The sequence below is a fragment of the Pinus tabuliformis genome, chromosome 7, assembly GCF_031772625.1.
Source record: "Pinus tabuliformis cultivar Carrire ecotype Pingquan chromosome 7, CPIR1, whole genome shotgun sequence".
Classification (NCBI taxonomy): Eukaryota; Viridiplantae; Streptophyta; class Pinopsida; order Pinales; family Pinaceae; genus Pinus; species Pinus tabuliformis.
The window spans coordinates 640949050-640976521 of NC_142293.1; the positions used below are offsets into that span (position 1 = coordinate 640949050).

General features: G+C 34.8%; 1 pseudogene; it reads left to right on the forward strand.

Moving 5' to 3' along the window:
• Positions 1-23118, forward strand: part of LOC149249081 (receptor-like protein kinase THESEUS 1 pseudogene) — a 33449-nt pseudogene extending 10331 nt beyond the window's left edge.
• Positions 23119-27472: the final 4354 nt, after the last annotated feature.

The window sequence follows — 27472 nt, forward strand, 5'->3', positions numbered from 1 at the left end:
AATGATAGATTGTGCAAGAGCAAAAAAACTTGGATGTAACAAAATAACAAATGGTTTAGTAAATGGGGTATTTTCTTGAATTCGTGTCCCATAAACCACAAAGAGATAAAATCTTTTGTTGAGGAAAAGTTCCTCAAATGTGCTTGGGATAAGGAGCTAGGAAGAAAGAAAAATTACTATATTGAAGTATTTAATCCCCCTCATAATCATCAACCAAAAGCATATATCGAGGCCAATATCTCTTGGAGAGCCAAAATTCTTATTGCTCAGTTAAGGGCTAATTCTCATCAACTCCATTGTGAAACAAGATGCTAGAAAAGGCCAAAGGAAGTGTGGGAGGAAAGGGTATGCATTTTTTGTTCTTCTAGAAAAGTGGAAACATAAAAACATTTCATTTTAGAATGTGAGGCCTTCAAAGACAACAGGGAAAGTTATGCAGATATGCTAGTAGCTAGCTCTTGGAATAATCTATTTAGCGAGGGGTTTGTCGAGAAGCTAAGAGCATTTATTTTGAAGCTTCACAGAAAAAAATCCAAATACATCAAGTAGATGAAGAAGCAATCTATTCCATAACTTATCTTTAACATGATAAATGTTAAAATAATTTCTTTCTTTCTTTAAGTATTATAAAGATAAAAAAACATAAAGTAATGACAGCTTATCCAAATTTTGCAACGTCGGGAAATTTATAAATAGAAAGTATTATGAGCATAAAGTTATAATAATATTACTCTCCTAAATTAGAGATGTGATTCTCTATGAAACAAGGCACCCTTGTGATAAAAGCTAACTGAGTCAAATTTACTAAAATTGAGTAGTGGTTTGCTTAAGGTTGAGGAATACCACTGGGAAGCTTATGGTATTAAGATCCTACCAATTTATCAATAGCTTCCCAATGAGGAACCTTCCCACATAATAATGAAATTATTCCCCTATACTGGATATTTCGGTATTTGCATTTATCAAAGGCCCCTATGATGAACCTGACCAAGATCAGATCATGTGACATGACAATGGGAAAACTATTGAGAATAATTGAGGGAAGGAAGCCTGTGTTCATTTAGTTATCTTACTGGATAGTGGGTAAAGGTGGCTTACCTTTGTAGGCTCTATTTTAGTTGGAAGCATTGATTTTATAGTGATAAGCACCCCTCCTCAAGCTCTGAAATCTGACTCAGGGGATGACTACCGCAAGAAAGGCTTGGATGTAGTGTGTTTAAGGTTGGGTGGAGATTTGAAGTCCCAGTCTCAGTTGATGAGCACATTTGATAAGATAAATGTACTTAAGCCATGCACCTAGAATGCTAAGACTATGAGTAATGTGTTGGCTTAAGGCTTGTAATGGTATTGATTTAATGTGTTGGTTATGCCAATGATCTAATATGGAATGTGATTTCTTGCATGCATTAGGAATGTTGATTTATTGTGTAATTCTTGAGTAGTTGAATGGATTCTTACATGCATTCATGAGTTCATTTCCTATTTATTATCAATCCAAGAGTCCTATAGATCTCTGGACTATTTTAAAATTAGTCCACTGAGCTTAAGTATGAATGGGGGGACAAATCTCTATCATATTTATTTTGTAGTTAAAGAACTAGCTATTAAGCCTTGTTTATCATTGCTAAGCTTAGGAGAGATAGTTTAACATATATTACATACGTTATACTAATACAATTATATGTATATATAGACAGGTTGGGCCAAACCATGTTAAATCTCAGGAAGGATAGCGTGATGTGTGTTAATATATGTATATAGAGTTGGATTGGGCCAATGCCTAAATAAGCTTAGTAGAGGTGGCATATCATGACTATGAATGCCACCTTAAATAAGTGTTGGGGGCTGAGGAAGCCCCAAACATACACTTGTACTTGTGTCGTAGGGCTAGAAGTTTAAGGCCCAGAGGAGCTAAGAGGCTTGAGTCTTATACGCTAGGATTGAGGGTGGACGAAGAGTAAATTAGAGTTGTTGGATGTTGAGGGAGTATCATCCATCCACATGATCTTGAAATAATTACCTTGAAGGTTTCAAAGGGAGTCTAGGACGGAACTCCCAAGATTTAATCATCAAGATGGCATGGTGAATTAGGGTCAGTTGCCTGGAATTAGGCGTAACTCGGCGGAGGAGCCCATACATATTTTACACCATGATATATGCATTTAACTAAGGAACAAAGAGTTTGGTGGGAATCATGGCCATCATGGCAGGTGTTGTGGCCAAGAGCAATGTGGCTACACTCAATAGGCTGAGTGAAGGTTAATGTAAATGTAATATGGTGACCTGGGGTAAGATACGTCACCCTAACAATAAGGATGGGTGACGTCACCCGATGTTTATTCCCCAACAGTATCATGTGGTCTTGGGTACAAAAGTCTCGAGATTTTGTTTCCGGGAGGATGTGGCATGGTGGGCCATCGTTTATGTTATGTTGGTGTAAGGAGGACCCTCATCACTTATCCACACCACCTCGAAGATTTTGAAAGGAGGTCAGGTCACCCCTGCGGGTTGAATGCATCTTGAGGGGAAAAGGTTGGGATGATGTGGCATGGTGGAGCCCTGAGCACATGACTGTGTCAAGAAACTAAATGACACATGGAGGAGGGGTCCATGGAGGGTACACGTAACCTTGGAAATTCTTCCCCAACGATTTCTCGTGGAGTTGGGTGCAATGCCACCGTGATTTTATTCCTAGGTTGATGTGGCCATAGAGGGGCTCACGTGATATATATATATATTGGGCCTTGCAAACCATGGCACCAATCATAAATAGGTCGACAACTGGCATAACATGAACTAGCATGATCAGGTCAACAATTTCCATGTGGGTTATAACATGGATGCCCACGGGTGCACCATGTGGGTACCACATGGAAAGTTAGATGACATGGAAAGACTTGATAGGCTAGAATTTAATTATCCATATATTTTGATCTAGTCGTTAGATTAAGGAAAATTTTACGTCATTGGGAAGGTCTCGATGAGACACACATGATGATTCCATCCATTTTAAGTCTCGAGGAAGTTGAAAAAAGATAAAAAAGAATACAAATAAAAAATAAAAAAATAGACCTCATTTCCATAAGTGGACTTTGTAAGTGAGATCATCAGAGTAATTTCCTCCTTTTACCCTTAGTGGGGAATAGGGATAGTAGCAAGTGTGTTGCATACAACTCCAATATAGATAATAATAGGAGAAAATTCTTCAAATACCCAAAATACATTCATAACTCCAAGGCTCATTAATCCACAATGAATACATGATCTCTACATATACCTATCCACACATTGTAGTGGTCCCTTCATTATTGAAATTACTGTGCTACATATATATTTACATATTGCATGTACTTTTAACCCCATATATCTCTCCCCTTGGGTCATTCCATATACATTTAACATAATATAGGCCCCCCTTGGGGTCATAACATAATACTTTCCTTCAAAAGTCTTTGTCCTTAAAGCTTTATTGTTAAGGAAATTACATGTGATGAAACTAAATAAAATGATTTCCTTAGATTCCTTCGTTCTTGATGCAACTAATGAAAATCCATCCATCCAAACTTAATTCTTTTTGTTCTTAAAATTTGATGGTTGGTTGTTAAATAATTTTTTTTCCATCGATTCCAAGTCTTATTGTTGTGACTTCTCCAATTTGTAATAGTTGTTGGTCTTTTATAGCATATCATTGAATCCCCCCACTGCGGGTTATAATTCATGGCACCTGGGTTAATCATGCAAACTACTCTCAGACTTGACAACCATCTGGCTCAAACGAATCCCACAACCAAGTGGCACAGATGGCTTCAATACATTGCAATGAGCATACTATTTCATTTTAGATTTTAGTATGATCTCTCCCTAGTAACACACAAAGTAATCATGGTGGTTCATTATTATTCATATGGTATTCAAGGAGGTTGTGTATGGGTAGTGTCATGGCTGGCCTACACACTTCTGTCATTCCATTACCGAGCCAAGAGTGCTATCAGGCATGGCCATCTCTCCACTCTACAATGTCTTCAACTTCCTCCCACCATTCTCTCATTCTCGATCATTTGGTTCTTCTGTTGGCTTGCACTGGTCCTCACAATAGTGGAGTATCAACATTGTCATCGTCTTCTGCACCTTTCCTCCTTTGAGAGTATGGGGACTGTGGGTATTTTCTTGGCATTTTTGCTTCATGGTAATGGTGCATATCTCACAACATATGTTTGGCTTCATCTCGGTGATCTGACGACTTTGAATGTACCTCATCTCATGGGAAGCTATCTGATGGTTCACCAATGACCCTTGCAGTGCAAGTCTGGTATGGCTTCAATAGATGAATTGGCTCTGGCAATGGCAATAAGGTAAGATTAGCTCTATGCATGGAGATAATTACATGTCTTCCTCCTGGGCCTATTGAAAATTATTGTCCCTGACGGGGGCTCTGTCACTTCTGGAATTGGAATATGAATATGGTGAGCTCGACGCAGTTAATTATGGTAATTACAAGCATGTTTCCAGTGTTTCTTGAAATTCATGGCTCCTTTTGAGTGTTCTCCTTATTGCGCGAATGGATATCCTAGATCATGCTTCACTGCTTTGGGAGAGGTGTTGATTGGGTGGATCGATGGTGGCTTTCAATCGATGATAATACTTCTACAACATTCCATATTGGTTCTTTGTGGCATGCTCAATGGATGGAATTTGTGGCATGCTTAGTGGATGGAATGCACTAATCATGATACTTCATGTTTGGTGGTTGTTAATTATCATGGATATACCTCTTGGTTAACTGGTAGCGCGGGGGAGGTGCGATTCCATTAAAGGTCGACATTTTCCATTGGCTCTCATTGTGGGAAAGCTCACCCAATAGGGACTTCCCTCACCAGTGGCTTTCTACACAACACTTAGAGGTATTTGTCAATATTTTGTTGTTGTTGTTATCTTAACTTTCATAGGTAGCTCCTTTTTGTCTGAGATTAGTCCCAATTACATTATCAAGCAAAGCCCTTATGATTATGCTCTCATGTCTTTATATGCAATCATGGATTATGTCTTGTTTTTGTCGTCTAAACAATTGAAAAGGGATGCTTGCAATCTTAAGACACTCTATCTGTACTATTGGTATGGTTTGCCAATGGGAAGACCAATTGTATAGTGTAATATCTCATGTAACACTCTATTGTAGTAATAAAGAGACGAGATTTAAACAAAAAAAAATACAACATCTCATTGAATAGTGATTTGGTGATGCCTTGTTCCACAAATATTGATGAGTAGTCCATCTTCTTTCTTGATAATGTTGAAAAAAATATTCTTTTCTTCCTTGATAATGTTAATATTGATCTTTTCATCTTCCTAAGGATGTGCAAGCAGGCTCAACCATGAGGGAGAGGACTAGACCCACCGGGATAGAGGAGCTATTGACCTATCAAGAGAGAAAGCTCTTGACTACCGGCTAGTTTCTTAAGGCTGGAAGGATGGTGACTCCACAAACCCCTAAAGGCTTGCTGGAGCTATTCTCCTTGCACTAGGAAGCGCAAGCCCCTCCGGGACCTTCCTTCTCTTAAATTGAAATATTTCATGGTAATGGGAATGTCGATATGGTTTCACATTTGATGGTTTTCCTTCACTTTGCATAACAACTTTTTTGTATATCTTCTTTTTTGAGATAATGGTATCCTCTATCCCTCTATACTCTTTGCTTGCCCTTTGACTTCTCTAGCCTTGCAAATTATACCATCATATTTAGAATGCACATCCACTAGATGGGGTTCAACTTCTTTAAGTATCTTCTGGATACCTTCTTGAATCTTGTCTATTTTCTCTATTTGAAGTTGTAATGTGATCCCATCTATCAAATTATGATGTCCTTTTTCAATTCTATAATGCATTTATGATTTTACCACATCCATGTCTAGGGATTCTTAAATCTTATTACAAATTTCCTCTTCAAGCCTTTTGGTAGTCTCTTCATCTATGATCCTTGTCTCTTCTTGACTTTGATAATTTTTCTTTTCTTCCTTCAATATCTTAACATCATTTAGTAGTTTCTTATTGTGGTTTCATAGTCTATATATTTCTTCATCTTTATTTTTCAATTCTTCCCTTGAGTCATCCTTTCTCCAATTCCCCTTGCTAATCTTTCCATGTTTTAATTGTTCAATCTCCTTAATGAGTGCTTCACTAAGGTTTTGTTTCTTAGATATCTCATCACCTTTCTTCTTGATCTCTTCTTTAGCTTTTAATTTATCTTGAATTTTATACAATGCCTCCATTTTTGTATCCTTTATCCATTTATTGAAAAATGGTTTTTCAAATGATTCACATTGAATGTTCCATTTAATATCTATGTCAAAACTCCACCACTCATGAGCTTCACCAATAAAATAATGGCTTGTCAATAAAGGATAAATAACATATTTCTTTATCGACCTCAGTGATTCTGTGGGATTGATTGCATCTTTATCTTCATTTCCACTAAATTCAGGCATTGCCATTGTTTCTTAATTGAGGTCTAACCCAAATCATTATATTACAACTTCAATATATTAATAATAATGATCTAAAATAATTATCATCATTTTTGACATATATTATTCTATGTTTTCTCTTTCCAATGACTTTTGGACCACTTCAATCAGATATCCCGATCAAAAGTTGTGGTAGCATTAAGTTAGCATACCTTTCAAAACATCATTCTAGAATTTGTCTTTCCGGCTTACCTTAATTCTGGTGTATCTATGAAAATTTTCCCCTTATGAGTATGGAATTTTGGCATGTACTACTCTCATATTTCTTCTCTACAGTTCTACAGGTTTGATCAAAATATGAAGTGTTAATATAAACTTATAGTAACTTTCCCAAGAGTTGCTGAGTTTTGGCCTCTTCTTATGAGAAAACTTGTATAGCATGCCATGTGTCCAATTGTTAAAATTTAATTATGAAATTATTGCTTGAGGTGATTTTTTATGTCTCCTAAGATCCATGAAGATTTCACAACCCTGAAAAATCCTAGAAAATAAGTTATAGCAAAAATACCAAGTTGACATGTTTGAAACTAATTTTTAGGATCTTTCACAAATCATAACTTCCAGAGAGTATATCTCTGAAATTGTAGAGAAAAAACCATTGAAAATTGAATCAGATGTTCCCAAAGGTCTCGCCTTAATATGTCCAATTTTCACCGTATATAATGTTTTATAAGAAAGCAATGGAAATGCCAAACTAGCCCGTTTGAAATTGAATTCAGGAGAATTCAGGAACCCTAACTTTCTTAGAGCATATTTATAAAATTATAACAAAACAAGATATAAAATGTGAACTCGATTTTCTTGGATATATCCCTAAATACTATCCAATTTTCACGGTACAAGAAAAACTTACAGCGAAAATGTGAAATTGACATATTTGAAACTGAATTTAAGAGTATTCAAGAATCCTAACTTTCTTAAAGAATATATATAAACAATTATAGTGAACCAAGGTTTGAAATTTGAATAAAATTATCTTTAATATTTCTTCTAAATATTATTCAAGTTTCACTATCAGAAACCTCCTAGAAAATAAGTTATAATGAATATGCCAAACTAACCAATTTGAAAATGATTTTAGGAGCATTCATGAACCCTAAATTCCTTAGAGCATATCTCCAAAATTATAGCGAAACAAGATTTGAATTTTGAACTAGATATTATTGGAGGTTTATCCTTAATATGTTCAAGGTTTCACAATTCGAATCCTCTTAGAAAAAACTTATAGCGGAAATTTCAAGGTGACCTGTTTGAAGTAGTGAAACCCTGATCCAATACCAAATGTTATGATCCAAAGACATAAAAATCAGAAGTACACACCATGCACATCAATGTGAGCATATAGCACAACTCCAATACAGATAATTGGAGAAACGTCTCCAAATATCCAAAATATATTCATGCCTCTAAATCCCATTCCTCCATAATGACTGCATGATCTCTATATATCTATCCACAGAATGCACATGTGGCCCCTTCATTATTAAAATGAACCTATTACATACACATTTACAGTTAACCCCATATATGCCCTCCCTTGGGTAATACCATACACATTTAACCCAATATAGACCCCCTTGGGGTTATAGTAGTTTTTGTAGAGAGCGCAATAATACAATGAAAACCAAAATCTATTAATATATGAAATAGAAAAACACTGCAAATGCAAAACAATACAATTTGGCCAGAATAACGATAGTTTATCTTTAAAGAGAGATGTGCCAACTATGCTCATTCATAAGAAGCACTAAACAGAGATATCATAAGAGGTAAAAATCCTAAAGATCCAAAACCCTAAACCAAGGAGATGAGTTGGCAAAAAGAATTGTACACCTCTAAGGGCCTAGTTGATATTCCAATTTCCATGGGCTACAACTTTCACATGTAGACTCCATTTAGGGTGTTTCTTGGACCATTTGAAATCTTATTTCATGCTCTATGTGTTTAGGAGGCCTCTTGATCAAAGATGGTACAATTGTGTCACCCACTAAGAACACGTGGAAAATGCTTGAAAAATGTGCTAGAAGTTTAGGACCTACAAAATTATAGTAGAAGTACCTAGATTGAGATTCATTCTAAGTTAGTGGAAGAGATGGGTGACCATCAATATCCACTTGGCTCATAACATCAATGCACTCTTTTTTTATATAACATTATTCAATTTTTCTAATTTTTATTTTTTAAATTACTTTTTTTTTTCCATGAAATATATATCCAAAAAACGCATTAAACATTTCTCCTTATTTTAAAAATAACACCCAAAATAAACTAAATTTCAACTTAACTTAACTTTATCAAAATTGTTACTACACTATACTCAATAAAAATTTAACATCTCGTTATGAAAAACCAAACTCCTCACAATTAACCAAACTAAAACTATAATATATATATATAACAAATTAAACTCAATTTACAACTCATATATATTAATGGGCCTAGGACCTACAACTCATATATACAGCTTGAGTGGGCCTAATGGTTAAGAGCATGTGTTTCCTCCTAAGAGGTCACAGGTTCAAAACCAGAGGGGGCTAGAGTATGTATGTCTTCGTAGACTTAGCAGTCAAATCACTGCGCGGAGGTGGGTCCCTTGTCCCACAAACAAGGGAGTCTCATACACCAATTTGGTGTCTGGCTTGGCTGTGACCTTAAAAATGGATATTATTATTATTATAATATCATGATATAAAATCTTCCGCATAAAAACCAACCTTTTAATAACTTTAAAAAGATTTGTTCTTTCACTTTTATCATCCTCTTGGAATTTTAATGCTATCCCATGCTTCAAACGAAAGCTATACATCGATTTTTTTTTTATATTATCCATATGCAGTTTGTCAACTTACTTTTTAAACACGTGGAAAAAAGAACTTTCTTAAATACCGACCAAAATTATATGGAAACGTAGTTGGAATATATACCAATTATATATTAAGGAATAACTAGAATATTTAAATTATATATATCAAAAATTTCCTTTTCTTTGGAAAATATGATTATCTAATTTGGTACAACCACATGGAGTAGAATTAGAGACAAATGATAACCAAAAGGTAGGGGCAATCTTTACACCCAAGTAATTCCTAAATATGGGAAATTGACGAGAAATAGGCACAAGAATTTTTGATGGGACAAGTGCAACATTATTTATGGGAACTATCATTTAGGTGATTAAATATAAATTAATAATAATTTTTTCATATAAAAAATATTAATATAAATTTATTTTAATTATTTTGTAATTTTTTTACAACTTAATATAAAAGAAATGTTTTATTATTATATTAAAAAGAGAGGGTAAGAGTATCTATATTAATAAAGTTGGAACTAGATCAAAATCTTTACATAAATATTCAGATACAAAATTTCTAGTTTTGTTAGACTAGATAAAATGTTTATTAGCATTGAGGTCGCAAAGCTTTCTTAATCTAAAGATATGACCATTGTAAACTCTGCAAAAAGACTCGAGAATATAACAAAATTTGCATAATGTCATAGAGAAATAGAGACTTGTATTACATCAAAGCACGTCCTTCAAGACAACACCCAACTTCTCAGACCATGATCCTCAATAATGACCCTGACCAACAGCATCAACCCCCCTGGAGCGACAAATTCTCTTTCTTTCCACGACATCTCTGGAACTAGGACCTCCCAACCCCTACCCGTTTGTTGACATCACTAATGAATTCCAACTCATACATGCGCACATTGAGGGAATGGAGCTCCTCCCACAAGGTTTAAAGAGAATTCTCCATATTAGAGTGATGACAAAGAAAATTTGCCTCCAAAAAGAGCTAAAAGGAGAATTGTTGCCTTTCAACCATGTCTTCCAATTTCTTAATAAAAGTTAGCAGCGTTTGAGAAGCATCCAAAATCTTATTGAGCACCATGTGTGCATTGACGTTCTCCGGAGAAGCAGGATTATTTTCCATCTTTGAGAAGGGACCTAACTCCAAATTCTTTAACACTCTTTTGATAACTCTCCCCATGTCAATACCTGAATGAAGCGATTGAGAAATATATGAGGTCGAGAGGTTAAGTATGTAACCAGAGCCGAGACCATGCCATGAGTCGGGCTACACCATAAATTCTAGAGGCATCTCCAAAACCTCATCAAGACAGAAAATTAACGTTGAAGATATTTCCCAGGGAAACTAAATTAACTCCACATCCCTTTGCAATAGACTGATCACCAAGGCAGAGGAGAGCCACAACAGATCCCACTGAGAGCAACATAAATAGACAAGACATTTGAAGAGGATAACCTATGAGGATATTTTCCACTTGGTGATTGCATTATGACATTGAGGATGAGCCATGCAGTAACATGGACATAGAAGTAGGGGGCGTCAGAAAACAAGGCCCTTCCAATCCTAAAGGGAGAAGAGAGTCGACCGCTTCTCGTATGAGCGCAATTGATCTTTGATTTTCCATTCAAATGAGGAATCATTACACTTGGGGATTCCAAACATACATGTTGAGTGGAGAATGATGAGGGGGTCGACTCCCCAATTAGCCTAGATACATTGTAGCAAACCCAACATAACTAAGGGACTAGGGAAATGCCAAACTTGTGATCCAACTCTATTCTGCCTTGACCTAGGGTGACACCTTTTTTTGCCAAAACACCAGCCTCGAAATTCAAATGCCTAAACTTATGGAAGAATTCCAAGTAATGAAACAAAAAGGTTGAGGCGAGAATTCTTTGAGTAAGGGGAGTGGACTCGAAACCAAATTTCTTCTTAACCTTGGTTAATTGTCAAATGACTAACATGGATTCTTCGAAGACTAAAAGTTTAGTAATTTTGTGATCGTTAACTATCTCCAATCTTTTCCATAATGTTAGATACTTTACATGGTTATTTGTTGCTAGAACGAGGCCCCAAGCAAACTGAGAAACAATTTTTCCGTCAGGGCCAAAAAAAATTCCTCCCACTCCTATCTCCCCCGTGATGTTTTATTGTATATAACATTAAATTAAAAACATGTTTATTTTGAAAAGTTAAATAAAATACAAATTTATTTTAAAGAAAAAAAGAGTACAAACCCTTTTTAAAACAATGATATCAATATGTAAGGATATAAATATGTATATCTTGTTTTAAAATTTTGATTTAAAAGTAAAATTTAAAGAATGATTACGTATATGAATATGTTTTAAACTGGCTTAGACTTATCTTTATCCTAAAATTATCAAATCTTAATTCTATATTTATCAAATATCTAGAGGAATTAAATCTCTTGTTCTATAAATATTTATTCAAATTTTGCATTAAAAAAAATAATATACCTTTAATAACTTAATAAAAAAATATATATATTAAGACTGGGCTGATCTTGTGCTAGCATGGCACAAGGTCAATTCCAACATCGACCACTATAACCTGCAACTGAACCACACCAACTGTTGGGTGAAACTATGTCCGTTTAATTCTGTTATAGTACTTACCCAACTATTTAATTCGTTAATCCGAGGTTTGTAGACTTACGAGACACATGCACTATATATGCAGGACTGAAGTGGAACTAATCTAATCTAAATTACTGAAATAAAATTAATCTAGGAAGGCATTGAAACATTAACTACAAAAGCAGGAAATTGCATAAAGGAAAAGCAATACAACATGTGAAGAATTGAATGACAAACAACATGTGTGAGCTCACAACAATAAAACTATGTCAAATTATATTACAAGAATCAAGTTACAAATTATGAAAGCATAAAAATGAAAAACTAAGAATTCCTTTCCATTATTCTCCATTAAAATGAAGAGAGAGCACTCTCTTATATACGTGAGGAAGATAACCTTCTCATAATTACATATCCAATATTCTCTCAAGCACTCTCAACTAATTTCCCATTATTACAAGATATGATCCCACAAATCTCTCAAACATTTTTAACTACTTTCCCATTATTACAAAATATGATCCCTTTGAATCCTCCACAAATCTCTCACATATCTTGGATAAGATATGCCAACCAAATGCTCCATGATTTTCTCCTTAGGAATAGGCTTGCATAATTATCTCCTTAATATGGTGGAGGAGATATGAATAAGTCTCTTGGAATTAATTCTTCACATATTTCCTACACATCACAAAACTCACATATTCTTGAGATATATATAAAAATATGTATATTTTCTAATAATTAATCATAAATTCACTTGTAATACAAAAATGAATAAAATGGAAAATAAGAAGGTGAAACCCAAATGTATGTATGAAAATGATATGATAAAAGGTTAATGGGATGATGAATGTAAGGAATAGTGAAGAAAAAGGTGGATGAAAATATGACATTTCTGAGTCCCAACATCCTCCCCAACTAAACTTCTTGCATGTCCTCATGCAACCATGCATGGGTCTCTTTAAGAACATTTGGCATTTTGAACTTTGGCTTTACATGATGATGTCTTTTAATAATGAATGTTTCCAGGATATGTGAAAGACATGAGTAACAATTTACATTTTCTTATGGTTGGTTCTTGTGTGACAACCAAGAATACAAAGAATGTTGGTTCTTGTGTTAACAACATTCATTTCATTTTCTGTTCTCTTTTCTTCAATAATAATGTAAACACTCACTAGAAATCATAATGTGCATAAGAAAGCCCTTTTGTAATATTAATGAAGCATGCCAATATTGCGTATGAAGCAAAGTGCAACAAAGTATCATTGGAAAATAAATGTTGGTGAATGGTAAACGGAGTGATAGTCGTGAAGAAATGGAATCATGGAAGTGAATATGTAGTGAATATAGTTCCCCCCCCCCCAACTGAATTGGTTGCATGTCCTCATGCAACTTGACATGGCTCATGAAAGGAAATGTAGCATGGTGAGGGAATTTTCCAAAATTTTTAGTTAGCATATAAGGAATTACATGATTAAAGATTAGACAACAACATACCTCTACTTACCCAAGAATGATGAATTATGCAATAGGAATGTAACTGCTGCTGCTGCTGGATCATGAAAATGTGGATGATGTTGTTGTAACTGGATCTTGGGAAATGAAGGAATCTGAACTGCTGATGCTGAATCATGGAAAAGATAAACGCTGAAAGTGGAACTGTGGTACTCTCATAGATAAGAATTCATGCTGCTGTAACTGCTAAGGGAGTCTTGAAAAAGTGTATAGTCTTCACCCGCTACAAACCTGATGGTACAATTCTAAACATGCAAATGAATGTGTCGATGTCGAGCATGAATAGAAATCATTGGATTACCGGCCATTGATGTATGTCGTTAACCAATGCGAGGCAACTCACCATTGATGTCAATGAGTGCCAAGGTACCGGAGTACATCTTGCGAAGTGTGAATGGATGTGTCGAGGTCGAGCCACTTGCAAGATCTGAAGATCAAGGGACATTGATGTATTCCCATGATCGTCAGCGAGAGAACTTGCCATTAAGGCATGCAAGCCTCTAGGTACTCAAAAGGAACTCTAGTCTATTTCCCATATAAGGTGCTAATGTCGATGGGGCAAGACTTGTTGAAAGGTGGGCCTTAAGGAATCCCACATCAGTCAACGCGAGTTTGTACAAAAAGATTTGGTAGGACTATAAATGGAAAGAACTCACAGACAAGCAGTGTGGATCAGCATGGCTAGGAAATCAAGGCAATGTAATCATGGAAAGGGAATGAGTTTTATTCAGAAGGCAAACTAGAAGGCAAAAATAAACTGAAAAGGATAAAGGGATGTATGCGATTCAGAAAAATAGGCGTGCATGAAGTCGTGAAAGATAAGGAAATGGAAGATGGGCTGCAACACAAGGATGGTCTAGGCGTTTGGAAGGAAAAAGGGGAGTAATCATGACGCAAAAGGATTTTTGTGTAGTGGAAAATGTCATGATATGTGCTGTGAAGAATCAGTTCCTTCAAGCGTCCAATGATGCATGTTTCATTGTGATTTCGAAGAATCACTTTTGCATTATATTGTCTTCAACTCTTAGCACCATTCCTGCATAAAAATTGTCACCTTTGTGTGCCATCTCCATCGATCATTCCTGTATGAAGTGACTCAAAAACAAATTAGCTCATTTTCAAGAATTTATGAAATGTCCATTTTTTTAATTATTTTCCGAAATTACTCTAATTGTGGATGAAAAAGGTGTCGCCTCATAATGTTGAGCTTTCTACATAAGCTTCTCGTTGTCCTACATATAAAACCAATCTCATTTCACTTGTTAGTATATGCATCCTAACTTTTGCCCACTAATTCACAAAAAAAAAATCCAACATATTTTTATTTCCCCCCCAACTAGAAATATTGCATGTCCCCATGCAATGTACTCATTGATTGTGCAATACTTTTTCAAAATGTTTTTATTGGTTTGCAGGAAAATGGATTTAAAACATTTGAAAAGGCATTGTATTTGTTAGGGAACAAGTAGTGAGTTTTTATGAATTTTTATGTAAATGCATGAGGGCAATTTTTTTTTATTAACTAGACTAACCTTCACCCATGACAAGAGACTAACATTTTAGGCGTATCTTTTACCGTCCATGGGCGCAGCTTTTGAATGCATCGAACTGTTTTTTATGGCAAGCCTCATCCACAAACTTATTAGATTGAGCTATAATTCAAGCGGCGCACAAAACCAACAGCATCAGGTCTCCACATGAATCACATGCCTTGTTTGCAATGGCCCGAGCCAAATCAGAATCTTTTAGAGCATCACCGCTTTCATTTCCATAGCAGACACCATTGATGCAGCATCGCCTTAATAGAGATAGGAATCATGATTGAGCAGAGAAGCTCGAAACGCAGTGACAATAAAGTCGTACCAAGGTCCTTCTTTCGGATAGTGCACATATCATTTCTTTCGTGCTTCAGGGGCTTTCCAAACATTTCCAGCAACAATCGTAGCTGAACCAACTCCTTCAACAGCTAGTTATTCTCTTTCAAAATAGACATTTTAATTCAACGCTTAGAGGCCAGATGAATGTTTCTGTACAAAATCCGAGCATTGACCTCGTCGGCCTTCTCCAGCACCATATAAAAATTCGATCGAAAATTTGGCACCCAACTTCGGATTCTGGAGTATATAATAGATTTTTCAGTGCTCCATAGCTTGCTTGATGACAGTAGATTCCTCAACACTTGTCAACACTTGTCATTCACCGTCATAAATTCGTTGATCCGGTTTCCATTTCGAGGCAGAGATATCTGGAGTAACTGCCCCCTCTAGCAAAATTTGGCATTTAAATCTCTTGGCTCGAATTTTGTTTTCTTTAAAAATAGCCCGATTTTTATGAATTTTTGATGATTTTATGCCGAAAATCTTGTTGCTATCAATATCGTTCTTTTTCTTCTAGAAATTCTAACGCTGAACCAAAACTTCTGGGCACGCTGGTGCTTCATTTTCAGAACTAACTACTGGGCTTCTATCATAAATTTTGATTCAATTCTACCACCGCCCTCCTTGACTCCTCGAAATAGTAGCTTGTGGTATGAATCCCCAGATATCTGCCAAATGAACGAATTTCTAGAAGAAGAGTTATTTATTTAAAAACCACTGCATATTTTTATTGAATTCAAACTCGGCCTTTTGCAAAAGTAAAAATATGGATAAGCCAAATTTGTTCAATGCCATTTCAATTTCAAAGTTCAACTCTTTAACCTTGGTTTAAATATTTTGCAGGTTATAAAGGCCAAGGCCAGAGTAGTGGCTTGAATCTGAATCTGAAACTAAGTGCTTTTGAATTGGTTGCGTGCTTTTTTTTTATCATCTAATTGCTTGCTGCAGGTTTTAGTATGGCCAGAAAACGCAATCAATTGCAAGCGAGAGATAGTTTCAACTATAAATGATTTGAAAATTAACAATAAAATCAATTAGGCATATTGCAAAACATGAATTTATTATTCCTGAAATTAGTCTAAATCATCCCTATTTTCTGATCCTCGAGATCGTACAAAGACGCGAGAGGAGAGCATACTTATTCTAGGTAAAAGAAAAACTGAAAATGAAAGCAAAAAAAATGAAAGCCTGCCTACTCTATACTAATTAAAAAAAAAGATTAGTTACGTGTAATTAAACTTCCAATGAAGCCATTCACGTAGCAGTAACAACAATATATCCAGTAGCATTTTTTTACATGATGAATGAAAATATTCAAAAGTGAATGAGTCTAGTTGTTGTAACTGCAAATCAACTAAAAAATAAAAAGATGAATCTAATCTAGTACTTACCTGGAACCATTGTTCGATAAAGCTTTGATAAGCACATTTTCTCTCACTCGGATCATGTTGTAACTCATGTTCTTCTTCTCCGATCTGCTGCTCTTCTTCCTCGATCTCCTGTTCGAATGATTGTTCGCCATCAGATACACAGGATTCTTCAGATGTTGAATCTTCATTTATTTCTTGGGGAGTAGTTGAACCTTTAATTCTTGTCAAGATCTCCTCTTCCAAGGAAGAAGAGATCCCGACTTCTGCTAGGATCTGAGTGAGTAGTTCCAAGCTGAAACTCATTGTTAAATCATGTTGAAAAAAACAAAAAAATCAACACACTAAAAATTGAATTAAAAACAAAAGGACCACAGAAATAATCTTGAATTCAATACTCAATTAAACCCTCTTACAAGGACTGCTCATTAATTGAGTAATCGAATGCTTCAATTATAACCATGAACCATGAATTCATCAAACATTCTTCACAGTTGTGAAAATCAAACACACCTGCAGAAATTGAAATTCACACTTGCATAAATGTAAACACACCCTACATGCCCTGATCCATAAGAGGTCGAACCCATTACGGTATCTCGAATGCGATGCATAGGTTGTTCCCCACGTCTTACCGCCTTAACACCTCGGAGTTAGGAACATGTCTAAACACACTTGCATGAAAAATCAAACTAAACTTCAATCCATCGTGCCTCCCCGACAACGGCACCAAAATGTTGGGTGAAACTATGTTCGTTTAATTCTGTTGTAGTACTTACCCAACTATTTAATTTGTCAATCCGAGGTTCGTAGACTTACGAGACACATGCACTATATATGCAGGATTGAAGTGGAACTAATCTAATCTAAATTACTGAAATCAAATTAATCTAGGAAGGCATTGAAACATTAACTACGAAAGCAGGAAATTGCATAAAGAAAAAGCAATACAAAATGTGAAGAATTGAATGACAAACGACATGTGTGAGCTCACAACAATAAAACTATGTCAAATTATATTACAAGAATCAAGTTACAAATCATGAAAGCATAAAAATGAAAAACTAAGAATTCCTTTCCATTATTCTCCATTAAAATGAAGAGAGAGCACTCTCTTATACACATGAGGAAGATAACCTTCTCATAATTACATATCCAATATTCTCTCAAGCACTCTCAACTAATTTCCCATATTACAAGATATGATCCCACAAATCTCTCAAGCATTTTTAACTGCTTTCCCATTATTACAAAATATGATCCCTTTGAATCCTCCACAAATCTCTCACATATCTTGGATAAGATATGCCAACCAAATCCTCCATGATTTTCTCCTTAGGAATAGGCTTGCATAATTATCTCCTTAATATGGTGGAGGAGATATGGATAAGTCTCTTGGAATTAATTCTTCACATATTTCCTACACATCACAAAACTCACATATTCTTGAGATATATATAAAAATGTGTATATTTTCTAATAATTAATCATAAATTCACTTGTAATACAAAAATGAATAAAATGGAAAATAAGAAGGTGAAACCCAAATGTATGTATGAAAATGATATGATAAAAGGTTAATGGGATGATGAAATGTAAGGAATAGTAAGAAAAAGGTGGATGAAAATATGACATTTCTGAGTCCCAACACCAACCCCAATCACGACCTACAGGTAAACTTGAAGGATTTGAACATGTAACCTCTTTGAAACATAAACTAGCAATTGCACCAAATGTTACAAAGGAAATTCCGTAAGGCATAAATTCGAGAAGAATCCTACCATATAAAACATCATTGAAAATAAAAATTAGTAAACAAAATGCCATTCTGAGGTAGAAGATAAAGAGAAATCACTTACCTTTCCAACATAGATTGCCTCTTAATCTTCAAATATGGTGTTTCAAGTTCCAATAGCAAATATTGATAGATTTTGAAAAAGTTCAAGTAGTAGATGACATTAGATAAGATAAATAAAATAACATTAATTCATGAAAAATATGATAGCTAACAATATGATGGTGATCTTTCCAAATCTAAATTTGCATGAAAAACTCACAAATTTCATACATCACCACGTATTAGATGAAAATGAGCTAGACACCAACTCCCAATTATTCATAACTTTTGGTGTAAAATCTACAACTTTGATGAGAAACTCTACTACAGTGTAGTTGATGATGTTCAATATCTCTAATGTTTCCTCTGAGAACATCATCTCTGAAATTGTAAAGAAGCATTTTGAATTGCATTGACAGTAGCAACAAACTATTTTAGTATTTTTCATTGCCCCCTCAACTGTTCAGGGTATACATCTCGTGGTGGCCAAAATTCTAATTTGTATTATAACTTCTTGTCTATATCATCGATTTATATTGACAATTGGAATAGGCCATTGCAAGAGTTTACATGGTGAAAAACCCTCTACATGGTTGAAGACATTGATTATTCATACAATCCAATAAACCAACATTAAAGAAAATCATTCTTCATTAGAGGGAAAATCGTTATTTTGAAAGAAATTGAATGGGAGGAGGGCACATGAGGGAAATTTGATCCCTCTCAGCTCATGTTAGATCTGTGCTTAAGATAGATCTATACTGGTTCTAACCAATCCATTTTTAACTACTTAATATATAAGCTAAGATCCCTAAATACATTGATATCTAGTGAGAGTCTTGTTCATTCGAGCTGTAAATATAATAAGATACCTAATTGCATTCAGATTCAAAGTTTCCAAGTTATATTTTATTAAGGTAATGCACTTTTTATACAAAACTCTATAGGGAAGATATAACACTTTTTGTATATACAAAACTTTATAGGGAAGATATAAGGTTGGTATCATGATTTTTTTTAAAGTAGAATTGAATAATATTTAGATGAAATTGTGATTCTTCATTATTTATAAAATATAATTTTGAATATACAAATATAATTTTGAATATATAAATGGATTCAATACCTTCAAAAACTCACTTGGATTATCCACATTGCACAACTTAATTTTTTTATTCTAACCAATCCCCTTTTTTTATCAACATTGACTAAAAAAGATACCAAAAAAAACCCAAAGATTAGAATGGTGTTTATTTTTTTTTCTATTTAGAACTGAATTATATTTAGATGAAATTGTGATTTTTCATTATTTATAAAAAATAATTTTAAATGTATAAATAGATTCAACACTTTCAAAAACTCACTTGGATTATCCACATTACACATTGCACACCTTAAACTTATTATTCTAACCAATCCTCTTTTTGATCAACATTGACTTAAAAAAATACCTAAAAAAACCATAAACTTGGAAAAATTAAAGCACAACATATATAATACATACAATCATTACATTACTAATGAGAAATTTATAAAACCATGTGCAACAAAAGTTGAAAGAGAGAAAGCATATTGGATTTTCCTACCCTTGTGTGGGAGGAATTTGGAAAGAAAAATGACTCCAGAGATGTACAAGGTATCGGGGTTGAAACTGACTTGTTTTTCTTATTGTCGATTCACATGTTTGTTGCACAACAAATTCGGGTAACGAAGAACAACATGATTGAAAATGAACATGTACAAACATTATGGTACATTGATTTCGATCGAAGTGACCTCCTCCTACTTATATAAATGTCATGTTAGATGTAGTCTCTCTGATTCCGACGGAAGGAGATATAAAAAAATTGTGGTATGATAGCCTGAACTGAATTGCAAAAGTAGCGTTGTGAGTTTCAAAATTGCAAAGCAACCTCCTTGTGATGGTTGAGGTCTGTCAAATAGTGTGTCGAGGAGATGTATTCTCATGTGTTCAACGGTTCCTTTAGATATGGTGTGTGCATAAGCGACACTATCGAGGATTATGAGTTTTCTATGTTATGTCCTTCCCCATTTAGAAGCTGAAAAACCTCATTCAACATACGTTACAATTTCCAAAAATAAAACACAGAGGTAGATTTGAGATGTATTTAGTAAACGAGGAACTATGGTAATTTTCAGTCAATACCATATACTTGTAGCTGCATTAGAGTTTTGAGAAAATAATGAAGGCACTAACTTTGGATCAGTAATGGGCTTACAAATTGTCATTTTAACAACTTACTTGTTTCATGGAAGGCTTGAGGATGGAAATCAATTGCACACATAATGAAGCAATGGAGGCCATCACATCCAAGTGATGGGCATTGTATGCATTGCCCAAGCGAGGGTCAACCAGCTTCTACATGCTTCTACATTCAAGCGGAGGCTTTGCCTTCATTGATTCCATACATTATGCAAAAAACCACAGTTGAGTCTTTTATTACGTTGGAAGAAATGCTAACCGAGGCAAAGCTGGAAGCCCATATAAATAGAGAATTACACAACCATGCTACTCACACAAATACAAACAATCTATCACCGATAAGTAGGAATCACATACCCACATCACTAAGATTTGTTGAGAAGAGTCAATTGGAAGGCGACCAATAGTTAGCTCCAGCATAAGTACGCCAAATGCGAAAACATCTGTTTTATCATCAACAACCCCATGCATGACATACTCCAGGGCAAGATAGTTGGAATATAAATGTAACAAACATGAATATTCCCGGTCCACTATGAAGAAAAGTGAAGGCATCCTTATGAAACAAATATCAAGTGTATGAATGTTCCTAGAAAATCCTCAAGAAGAAGTAGAACTACTCACCCAAACATGTCTTCAATAATAGTTGTTAATATCAAGTGTGTCCATGGCTTCGGTAGCCACTTTGCTAGTCCAAAATCTAAAATCTGCAGTTCACTAAATGAAATCAAGAGACATCTTCAGAGCACAAGTTTCATTTCAATTTCTCCTCATCATAAATTCTCATAACTCCAGATTCATCATAACTCCAACTTTGCAATTAACTTAGTAGTACATTAACAAATTCCCATCAGAAGGATATGCCATATTAAAATGATGGACAAACATTTACTTTAGAATTTTGCATTTTATCAGGCCCTGCATATTATCTTCTACAAAAATGTCCAAGTTAGAAGCGCAGACCATTGCTTCGAAGGAAAAAAATTATAAAATTACAAAACTCATAGATCTCATACAAAACTCTCTACTATAACTTGGTTGCATCTTCCACTATATGGAGGACATTCTGAAACTATAGGAAGCAAGGAAAGCAAGGTATCTGCTGGGAGTCATGCTTCTTTCAGACCTTCAAATCTAGGTCGACACTTCACATTTGCAAAGATAGTAGAAGCTACCAAAAGCTTTGATGAGAGTTTGATTCTGGGTGTAGGTGGGTTTGGTAAAGTATTGAAGGGGATGCTTGAAGATGGTACCAAAGTGGCTGTAAAATGGAAATCGAAGTTCTGAACAAGGCATGGCAGAATTTCGGACTGAAATTGAAATGTTGTCTAAGTTTTGCCACCGTCCTCTGGTTTCTCTTATTGGCTATTGTGAGGAGAATTGTGAGATGATTTTGGTTTATGAATACATGGCCAATGGACCTCTTAGGAGCCATTTGTATGGATCAGATCTTCCTCCTACGTCATGGAAGCAGAGGCTTGATATATGCATAGGGGTTGCCAGGGGTCTGCACTACCTTCACATAGGAGCAGAGCAGGGAATCATTCACTGTGATGTAAAGACAATGAACATTTTGTTGGATGAGAATTTTGTGGCCAAGGTGGCAGACTTCGAGCTTTCAAAGACTGGACCTGCTCTAGATGAAACCCATGTGAGTACTGCAGTCAAAGGTAGCTTTGGATATATTGACCCCGAGTACTTCAAAAGGCAACAATTGACAAAAAAATATGATGTCTACTCCTTTGGAGTAGTGCTAATGAAGGTGCTATGTGGAAGGCCAACCATCAATCCTTCTCTTCCCAGAGAGAAAGTCAATATAGCAGAGTGGGAAATGCATTGGCAAAGGAGAGGCATGCTTGGCCAAATTATTGATCATCATCTTGTAAATACAATCAACCCTAACTCCCTGAGAAAGTTTGGGGAGACAGCTGAAAAGTGTTTGGCTGACTAGGGTATTGACATGCCCACTATGGGTGATGTGTTGTGGAACTTAGAATATGCCCTTCAACTTCAGGAAACTGCCATGCTAGATGATCCAAATGAAAGCAATGCTAATCGCCTTTCAGAGATTCCCTTACAATTTTCTGAGGAAGAGAATTTTGGTGATAGTACTATTGAGAGGGGTAGTGATGCTGTAAGTGAAGAAGGTTCAGAAGGTGCAACTGCAAGTACAATATTTTCACAATTAGTTAATCCTCATGGAAGGTGATCACAAAATTTTTGTGTGTGGTGATTCATCCACCAACTTATGTGAGCTGGCCATTGTGATACAAATTAGTGATCACCTTCAGAAAATCTTAATGCTTCATTGGTCTTCACTCCTAAGACTAAATCTTTAGTTTATTTTTAAAAGCACTTGCTTCCTAGCTCACTGCCATCCAAGGTAAGTCCCATATGGATTAATTTTCCTAGATTTCCATCCTTATTTTTAAGGTTTGAAATTCTACCTTACAAATATGTACTATTCAGTGGCATTTCTTGTGTACTGGAACACTTTGGCTTTTTCAATTATTAGAAGCTTCCCTTGGCTTAAGATTAAGATTCTTTTATCAGATTATACATTGTGGTTGGGGTGCTTCTTTCTTCACAAAGTGTATGGTTGCTATTTTAAAGATCATCTATCTTTATTGGATTGTTAAAAAAAAGTGGTTTCGTACAATTCCAGATTTCTTAATGCCTTCAAGATATGAAACAATTATCACAACATGGTGGGATGAAATAAACAATGCTTGAAACATGTGTATGAGAAAACACAAGCTACAACCAATGTAACAAACCAAAATTTCAATATTACCTAGTGCTTTACTATGGATCTAGACTACAAATACTTAATTCGGATGCATTTCTGCGATATTGTGAGTACCACACTAAATGAACTATACTTCAATGTATATGTCATATTTCACTTCATTTCCTTTCCTCGAGCTCAAGCACAAATCTTCAACAAGGATGAGAAAGGAAGTAGTTTGATTGATTTCGGTCTCTGACTTTCCTCTTTCTTTTAGTCTAATTCCAGCAAACCTCAGCTAAATAAGAAAGCCTTTCACGCTGTGGACTGTGACCATAGTAATAACTCCTCTAATTCTCATCACTTCCTCAGCAAAAATTCAGTGGCATTTCTTGTGTACTGGAACACTTTGTCTTTTTCAATTATTAGAAGTTGACCTTGGCTTAAGATTAAGATTCTTTTATCAGATTATACATTATGGTTGGGGTGCTTCTTTCTTCACAAAGTGTATGGTTGCTATTTTAAAGATCATCTATCTTTATTGGATTGTTAAAAAAAAGTGGTTTCGTACAATTCGAGATTTCTTAATGCCTTCAAGATATGAAACAATTATCACAACATGGTGGGATGAAATAAACAATGCTTGAAACATGTGTATGTGAAAACACAAGCTACAACCAATGTAACAAACCAAAATTTCAATATTACCTGGTGCTTTACTATGGATCTAGACTACAAATACTTAATTCGGATGCATTTCTGCGATATTGTGAGTACCACACTAAATGAACTATACTTCAATGTATATGTCATATTTCACTTCATTTCCTTCCCTCGAGCTCAAGCACAAGTCTTCAACAAGGACGAGAAAGGAAGTAGTTTGATTGATTTCGGTCTCTGACTTTCCTCTTTCTTTTAGTCTAATTCCAGCAAACCTCAGCTAAATAAGAAAGCCTTTCACGCTGTGGACTGTGACCATAGTAATAACTCCTCTAATTCTCATCACTTCCTCAGCAAAAATTCAACAGTAGTAAACCTCTCTCAGCTAGTCCTAGATGACAACCTAAAGCTGCTTCTTGAAAAAGGCTTAAACTTTGCAATATCCCCAACCAAAATTCCTATATATGACATCATAAGTAACATTGAAGTTAGTATAAAAAACAATGACCAAAAAAAAGCAGAGGAAATAAGGCAAGATGTTTCCAAAATTCTTAGAAATGCCAGACCTCCCCCCAGCAATATATCCAAAGAAGAAGCCATAGCCCTAAAAAACATCAAAAATAACAAAAACATTATAATCTTAAAAGCCGACAAAAGTAATGCCACTGTCATCATGAATAGGACTGACTATGAACACAAAATGGAAGAACACTTAGTAAACAGTGGCTGTTATAGAGTTTTAAATAAAGACCGTAGCAGCAAAATTCTTCGCCAATTAAGTGACAAAATTAAAAACTCCTCCCTTGATCCCTCCATTAAGAAAAAATTAATTCCTAATAATGCCATCATCCCTAGAATTTATGGAGTACCAAAAATCCATAAATCTGGTGTTCCATTAAGACCTATAGTGAACACTATAGGATCCCCCACTTATTGGTTAGCTAAATATCTAGCAAGCAAACTCAGACCTTTGGCTGGGAACACTCCCTCGTACATCAAAGATTCCTCTTCCTTCATAGATTGGATAAAAAACCTAGAATTTCATGACAATGACCTAATGGTTAGCTTTGACGTAGTGTCTCTCTACACCATGATTCCAGTAGATGAAGCCTTAGAAGTATTAAAGAACATTACAGACTTAGAAACTGTAGAACTTATAAGCATTTGCCTTAAATCTTCATACTTCAGTTTTAAAGGTAAAATTTATGAGCAAACTCATGGTGTTGCAATGGGCTCCCCATTATCTCCATTGATTGCCAATCTTTACATGGAACACTTTGAGCAAATGGCGCTTAAGTCTTTCCCCTTTACACCTGAAGAATGGAAGCGTTTTGTAGATGATATTTTTGCCAAATGGAGCCATGGCTTGGATAGACTCAAGGAATTCTTATCCCATATAAATAGCCTCTCCCAACACATAAAATTCACCATTGAAATTGAGCAAGACAACCAGCTCCCCTTCTTATATGTCCTCCTCACCAAGAAAAATGGCAAGCTAAGCCACCAGGTCTTCAGGAAGCAAACGCACACTGACAAGTATCTTCATGCAAACTCCCACCACCATCCTAAACAAAAAATGGGTGTCATCAAAACCCTAGCCACCAGAGCCTCTAGAATCTCCGACCCAGAACATTTAGATGAAGAGCTTGTCCATCTCCAGGAAGTTTTTGTAAACAATGGCTATCAACATCACACCATTAGCAAAATTATTAAAGATTCCTTAACCTATAAACAAAACAAAAAGAAATCGTTGGAAAACCCTAGAATATCCCTTCCCTATATCAAAGGAATCACTGATAAAATTGCCAAAGTTCTCGCTAAGCACAACATTATGGTAGCTTTCACCCCCCCTAACACCATAAAAAACATGCTTGAATCTGCAAAAGATGCAATTGACCCAAAAAGTCACAAAGGCGTTTATTCAATTCCCTATTCATGCGGTAAAGTTTATATAGGGGAAACAGGGAGATCCTTTGGAGTAAGATTAAAAGAGCACATTAGTGATATTACTAGAAATAGGTCTGACAAATCAGGTCTTGCAGAGCACGCTTGTTCCTCCTCTCACTATATATGCATGGAACAAGCAAAATTAATCCACAAGGAAGACCACTATTTAAAAAGAAGCAATTGAAATTGAAAAATCTTCTAATAATATGAATAGGGATGATGGTCTTAAACTAAGTAATATGTGGAAACCCTTGCTGAATAAAATAAAGTAACTTTAATTTATTCAAACTCTTCCTTGAGACAGCATTTACAGCTCAAAAATTAAAAATTAAAATAAAATAAAAATAAAAATACATATATATATATATATATATACTTAATTAAATCAATTAATTAATTAATTAAAATAAAAATTTAAAGTTAATTTAATTAATTAATTAATGAATTAAATTAACTTTATTTAGTTTAAATTAATTGTATTTTTAACTTAGGTTAAATTAATTTAATTTAGTTGTAAATTTATTAATTAAAATAAAAAAATTTAAACTAAATTTAAAGCTAATTTAATTAAATAATTAATTAAATTAATTTTATTTTAAATTTAGTTTAAATTAATTTTATTTGAAATTTAGGTTCAATTAATTTTATTTTTAATTTAGTTTAAATTAGTTTTTTTTAATATAGGTTAAAATTGATTTTATTTTTAATTTAGTTTTAAATTTATTAATTAAAATTCATTAAGTAAAACAAAAATTAAAACTAAATTAAAATTAACTTAATCAATTTATAAATATATGAAAACCAAGCCGACCTCTCCAACCCTAAGTTATCTCTCAGCCCTTCTATTAATAGGTTCACTTTTTCTTGACTCTCTCTTCTCAAAATACAGATCTCATTACCCTGATGATGGACTCACCTAGCTAGTCCGAAACGTCGGTTTCAAAAATTGCTCACAGGTTTTTCCATTAATTAAAAATACTCTACCAGCGTGTATGGAATCTCTCTTCAACAGTTCTATTATGATAGCTTCTTTCTTGGCTTGAATTAGAATTTGAATCTGTTTATTCTATCAAGTTCAAAGTTAATTGAGTATTTTCTTAACCCTTCACACTAAGGTAAAACTGAAGAAAGTTGAAGAATGACCCTGCTATGGCTAACTCTTATCAAAGAGAACAAGAAAAGGGTGCGAAAGAAAATATTTACATATTACTTAATTAACGAGGGTTTTTGGTAGGTATCCTCCCTTTTCTCTCCATCTGATTCCAATCTCATTGCCACACTATTATTTTCAACAATGTGTGTGCCAAACTGTGGATGCTTCTGTGTGCTTCTACTGCATTATCTTCTTCTCTCCCACACATAACATACATCCAA